Consider the following 6,723-nt stretch of genomic DNA (forward strand, 5'->3'; position numbering starts at 1 on the left):
GAAATGCATTCCAGAAAGTGTGGAACGGGCTGTACTTCTGTCCCCGCGGTCTGGGGGCTACGGCCACGCTCGCCCCACCACGCGAAGGGTGAATTCTGCCGCTCTGCGTCTCGGTAGCCCGACGTGGCAACTGAGGCCGCTGGTCACAGTGACTGGTTTGCGGCTGCAAACTGCACACAATGCCCCCGGGAGGAAGCAGCGCGTCCTGAATTCTGGTCTCAGAGCTCACTGGCAGTGGCTGGCAGCGCCCAGCCCGGGGGGGGGGGCTGGCCGTAAGGCCGCGGGAGATCCGGGAGGGGCAAGCTGCCGGGCTCTCCGTGCTCCCAGGCCTGAGCTCCCCACCGCAACAGGTCGGGCAGCCAGGCGGCCTTGCGGGGAATGGGGCACGTGAGTCTGAGACCCCTTGTTCCTGCTTCCGCAGGACCACGATCATCACCCGACTACTCCCCAGGGCGTCCGCGCTGGCCCGGGGGGCCGTGTGGCGGGGACATTCCACGCTCCACAGGCTGCACGCAATCAGACGCAGTGGGACACGCGGGTGCTTCTGTTTTATTAAAGAAAAACGGAGATAAATTCATCTCAGAGAAAAGATCAAACCATGAAGTCACACAGAAAAAGGAATGGACTAGAAGTTCTCTGTGTCGTGCCCGGTGCTGGTTCCTCAGGCTAACCGTTAACTTGTCTTTTCAAGCCACTTTCTTTCTTCTCCCTTTTTGAACTAATTCTATCCGGCCATCCAGCACAGATTCGGAGCTGTCCACCTGGGGAAGAGGGGAAATGTGGAGGTCGCCGTGGTAATGAGCGCCATGCGGGCGAGGCGCGCCCCTGGGGGCTGAGCGGCCGGCGTCGGATTTGCTCCTGTTGCTGGGCGCTCGGGGTCTTTGCCTGGAGGCGCCGAGAAAGGCTGAGAAGGACCAGCACCGGCACCGCGTGTTCCGAGCACCATCCGTGCCCCGCGACACAGCCCCTGCTGCTCCCTCAGGATTTCTAAATTTGCTCCTTAGTGTCTGTTGCACATCTGCCCTTTTTTCCCATTTTATCCTCACATCTCTGTTTTTAGATCATTAGAGACATTTTTTGAAGTAAAATAGTACCCTTTGACCCAGAAATTCCCAACTGGGAATCTAGCCACACAGACTAAGCCACAAGATAGAAAGAGCTGTAACCCTCGAGATGTCCACTGCAGCACAGTTTATGCTGGTGACAAAGAGCCGGCAACAGAAAATAGTGGGAAGGTGATTATGTACCTTGTAGTGTATACAAGAGTATATGATTATGCCATCCACGAAATTATAACTAACCCTGCATGGCAACAGAGAAAAACACATCTCACCACCTTAAGTTTTAAAAGGATACAACATTCTGCATATAGTAGGTAAAAAAATACATATGCCTGGGCAGAGGATGAGAAGGGAATGCACAAAATAATATGAGTTGTGTGAGGTGAGAGGCTGTCAGATGGTTCCCCTCTGCGTTTGTAATTAATAAAATGAATAGCACACTAACTTCTCCAAATGGAAATCAACATCGTGATTCCTTACAAAGGTCTCACAGTTTTTTTTCAATTAAACCTCTAGGTATGGGGTCAAGAAAGATTAAAAGCTGAGCTTTTTCATATGTGGAAAAAGACCTCTTTTCATCGGAGCACTAAAGCTGTTTTTCTTTCTATCCCCATTCTGGTTTCGTTTCTTTAGGTAAACTGCTAATTTTTCATTATCGATTTATTTTGTTCAAAACTGCCTCCCACGCAATGTGCGGATCTGTAGGAGACAGGTTTCCAGCTGACCCCTCATCCCCGTGGCATCGGCTCTGGTCCTTCCCTCTCACCCTGCGGTTCCAACAATCCTTGCGCCTTAGTCCTGGGGGAGGTTAGGGCTCATCTGTCCGGTGCTTCTCCAGCTCGGTCAGTGGGGATGGGGAGGCATAGTGTTTGGTTTTTACATACTTTTCAGTTTAGTTTGTGTTGATAATTGTATAGTAGCCATAAACGTAAGATATTTGTATTTAGTTTTATAACTATGTACATTTAAGTGTCACTACAATAAGAATGTTCTCAGTCAGTACTGGGGGAGTGTGAGGATTTTGTTTCTTTATAAGAGGCCAGTCCTGATTAAGTCTCCACCTTTCTTCAAATGATAAGGACCCCGAGCCCGAGGGAGGAGAATGACTGCTCCCTCTGGGTGGGGAGAGTAGAACCTGTTTAGTGTGCTTAACTACCCCACGCAACTTCAGAGGCTGCAGCTGGTGCTGGTTCGTCACACGCTGCCCCACAGGTCTGAGAGCTCAGTGATGGTTGTAGTTTGCCCGATACTAACCTTACAGTGATGATCAAGTTTTTATAAACAGCCCGGACCTCTCTCCAAGCGCTAGATTGACGTACAGAGCTACACACTTGACATCTCTTCTCGGACATCTGAGACTTGGCACAGATAAAACAGAACCCCTGAGTCCTTCCCCCTGCAAAGACTCCCTCCTTGACCAAACTTTAGTCGGGCTCCTCTGCACCCTGTCTCAGCTAGGCCTCACCCTTGGCCTGAGGCCCTTGGTTTGCTTGGTTGTCAAGAAGCCTGTCAAACCAATTTAGCAAGAATCCCCCAACCCTTGATATCTAATGAAGTGCCTCTTAGCACTTTTGCACCCATTGTCCCCTCACCCTGCCCCTGCCTTGGGCTATAAACCTCCAGCTGACCCTGGAGAACTCAATCTCTCCAACTGGAGGTGAGTTCAATCCCTTCCCCTATTGCAATAGTCTCAAATAAAATCTTCCTTGCTTGTTAAACTGTCCAGTGCAACTTTTCTTGGACACTCCCCAGACCTGTGCACCTCCAGTTTTTTCCACCAGCCCCCCAGCTGCTCAAGCCTTAAAACCCCGGTGCCATCCTTGCTGTTGCCCTTCCCTGTGTTCTTTGCATACAATCGATCCATCTTGAATCTGTCCTCTTCCCCCTCCTCTCTCCCTACCCTAGTCCCAGTCGCCGTGATCTCCAGCCTACATGACTGCAGCTTCCTCCAGCTGCTCTCCCACTTCCACTTTGGGCCTCCTCCGTCCATTCTACACACGACACCAAGAGTGAACTTCTTACAGGATAAATCAGAGCATGCCACTCTCCAGCTTAAGCCTTTCAAGGGTTCCCATTTCCCTGAGATTGAAATCCAGACTCCTCACCTGGCTCAAAGGCCATGTTAGATCAGCCAGGCCCTTCTCCTCAGCCTCATCTCATTGTCACTCCCCGTTTCCTCTGCTCCAGGTGCAATGCAGATCATCTTTTGGCTTCTCACTCACCTCATCTCTTCCTCACCTTGGAGCCTTTGGCCGGGCGCTGCCCTCGTCCAGGACAATGTCTTCCACTCCACAGCACCTTCTCATCCTTCGGCTCTCACTTTAAGTATCAAGCCTGCAGAGAGACTCTCCTGTCCCGGCCAATAAATCTACAGTGGGACTCTGCCACCTGTTTCAAGCCTGTGCTGATTTCCTTCCTAGCTCCCACCACAGGTTGCACATGCTTATTTATTTTCTGTTTATCTGCCGTCAAGTTTCTCTCCCACCAGCATGTGAGCACCTGAGGGTAGGGCTGTGTCATCCTTGTTTGCTCTCATCTTTGCACCCCTACAACCATGCCTGGCACATGGTGAATTCTCAATCACAATTCGTTAAGTGACCTAATTTTACCTTGCATCCACATGACTTTCACATAAGCTCTCCCGCCACCCGTTCCGTGTAACATTCACGTGTAGTCGGAAGAGCCTGCTCTTCCTGATGGGCCCAGGGTCCCGTCTGTTCCAAACCACTCCTGCTCCTTGCCACAGCCACAGCCACAGCCACAGCCAAGTGCAGGCTGGTTGGTACCAGGAGACACATCTGTTCTACCTTAGCCTGAAAGTAGCACTGAGTGTCCTTACATTCTTTGTCATCAAGTGGGGGGTCACAGGACACGACACCTGACGTTGTGTGAGCCTCAGGCAGATGAGCTTGCTCCATAGTTCACTGCAACCCTAGTTTTGAGAAGTGGAAAAGTGGAAATCCAAAGCTACATTTTGGAAATTTGAAACCTTCAATCCAATAGAGAATTTCCGTATTTTGTTTCCATCAAAGAAAGTCACTAGGATTAAAATTGAATATAAAAAGGAGTTTGTTTGTTTTTTAATTTCAGCCTGTAATTAAAAGTCTTTCTAGTTGGCAATGTTTTGCTGAAAGCAGATGTTTTCTGCTGGGCTGGTCTTGGGCCTGCTCGGCCTTCCCTAGCGGAGCCCACGGGAAGCCGGGGCTCCTCAGGAAACGCCCATGGCTTCAAAGCGTGGCCTGCCCTCTTCAGGTTGAACAGGTTGGAAATGTGGACACATCAGGCTTATTAAACAGATGAGAGGGGAGAGGGGACCAGGGCCACGTGAAGTCCCTGAAGGGGCGAGAGGGAGAGCTGGCTTCGGCAGGCAGACCCGCGGCGGGCCGGCTGCCCCAGGAAACAGGTGGCCAGGGCTCGAGGACTCTCCCTCCCAATGCCCCCACGTTATAGGTGAGCTGATGGGGGTCAGCACTGAGCGTGGGTGTCGGCGGTTTCCCAAGAGAAAAGGGGGTGTCCAAGAGAGGCTGGAGCGCGCCCGCTGACGGAGGGGTACAGGATCCTCGGGCAGCGCTGACGGGCCTCTGAGGTTCATGGTCATGAGTTTAGAGGGACAGTGGTCCGTAGGGTCCAAGACCCCACAGTGGTCCAGGAACAGCAGGTTGTTGGGGTGCGTGCGGAGGAGGTGGAGAGGAGCAGAGAAGCAGGGGAGGGCTTCTGCTGGGTGAGCACGATGGAGACGGGGAGGGCAGCCGAGTCATACATATTTGCCAGAAATGGATTACAATGGTGGATTCTGGGATCTTTCACCATAAGTTCTTTTGTGCCATTTGATTAGTTACCATGTCCCTAATTGCTAATATTTTTAATTAGAAAAAAAGACTAAAGTAGATGTTGATCAGTTTAAGAATGAGCCTGTCCAGAGAGACACATATTGAAGCAAGTACAAGTCCACCGTCCAGCCTGTCAGTGCTGCCCCTGCCTCGCTGCTCCCTGGTCGCCAGGACACCAGGCCTGAGGAGCCCACCCTGGAGTCTCCAGGCCTCTGAAGGGGCTTCCCTGTCAGGGTGTGTCTGGCTTTCTAGGGCCTGCCTCCCACTCTTCTTAAGATCAAGTCCTCTCCACTCTTTGTTGGGTAAAATATGTGTTAATACACCAAAGGTAGGAAGGCTGAGGGGACTGTCCACCTGTGATGGGCTCAGTTATGTCCCCACATTCATACGCTGAGTCCTAACCCCCGGTACCTCAGAACATGGCTGTATTTGGAGACAGGGCCTTTAAAGAGAGGATTAAGTTAAAATGAGGCCATTAGGGTGGACCCTAGTACAGTAGGACTGGTGTCCTTATAAGAAGAGATTAGGACACAGACACACTCAGAAGGAGGACACAGGGAGAAGACGGCCATCTGTAAACCAAGGAGAGAGGCCTGAGAGGAGACAAGCCTGCTGACACCTTGATCTTGGACTTCCAGCCTCCAGAACGGTGAGACAATAAATTTCTGTTGTTCAAGGCACCCAGTCCATGGTATTCTGTCATGGCAGCCCTAGCAGACTAATATACCATCCAAACGAGGTAGGCTGTTTTTCTAGAATATTACCAAACTACGTCAAATATTTAAAAGCTGTTTTATAAAATACAGGCTGAAATGTTTCAGCAGTGTTTCCTCCTTTGTGCATTTATGCATAAGTGAATTACTGGTTGATGTATTCATAGAGTGAAGCATATGGTGTCTGGTTTATTTCATATGTGTCAGTTTCTTCTCACTGAATTCTTTTGTTATTTATATTAAGTCCCAGAAAGAGCTCTCCATGTGATGGAGGAGAGATTATTCAGTAATTCCACCAGATAAATGAATAATTCAGTCAGACGAATTCAACAAATCGACAGTCGTCATGTTGGGGGTCAAGTCTGTTCTGGTCAGAGGACATGTTAAGGAAAGGGGCATAAACAAGATGCGTTCCTAATTGCACGTGTGTATGTGTGTTGATGTATAAACTCTGGAAGGAATATAATTTTTTAAAAACCCAACTCTTTGAAGGCACCGGAAGCTGGCTGTGAGCAGGCAGAAACTGGAAGGGCACTGACTCCATGGAATGGGCGTTGTCTGGTCACTCCCTGGTTGGCAGATGTGGAGCTGGAGCTGAGGCGGAAAGCGCAGTCTTACTGCCCTGAGGGGTCAGAGGGTGGAGAGGGGACCGCTGGAGGGGCAGGAAACAAGGGGAAAGGCCAGAGAGGAGGGAGTGGGGGGGGGGCGCCCTAAAATCTATATATAATTCCCCCCAGGTCTGTGGCTGACCTCTGAACTGCACTTGTGTGGGAGAGGGTCAGGGACCCTGGGAGGAGGGGTGGGGGTGCCGAGGGAGGGGCCGTACAAGAAGACACAGCGGGTCTCAGAAGGTGGAACTCTTGGGGAGCGTGTTCTCTGGCTGCTGTGGAACTAAACTAGAAATCAACATCTTGAAAATCCCCAACTGGGTGTAACGGACATTACTGGGACAAATGGTGAGTTTGAATATGGACTGAGGATTAGGCAATAATATTGTATCAACGAAAAATTTCCAGCTTTTGGTAACTATACTGCGATTATGTAAAAGATTGTCCTTGCTCTTAGGAAACAAACAGTGGAGTGTTTACGGGTAGAATGGAACAGTCTGAGAGAGCGAGA

The sequence above is a fragment of the Equus asinus genome, chromosome 8, assembly GCF_041296235.1.
Source record: "Equus asinus isolate D_3611 breed Donkey chromosome 8, EquAss-T2T_v2, whole genome shotgun sequence".
Lineage (NCBI taxonomy): Eukaryota > Metazoa > Chordata > Mammalia > Perissodactyla > Equidae > Equus > Equus asinus.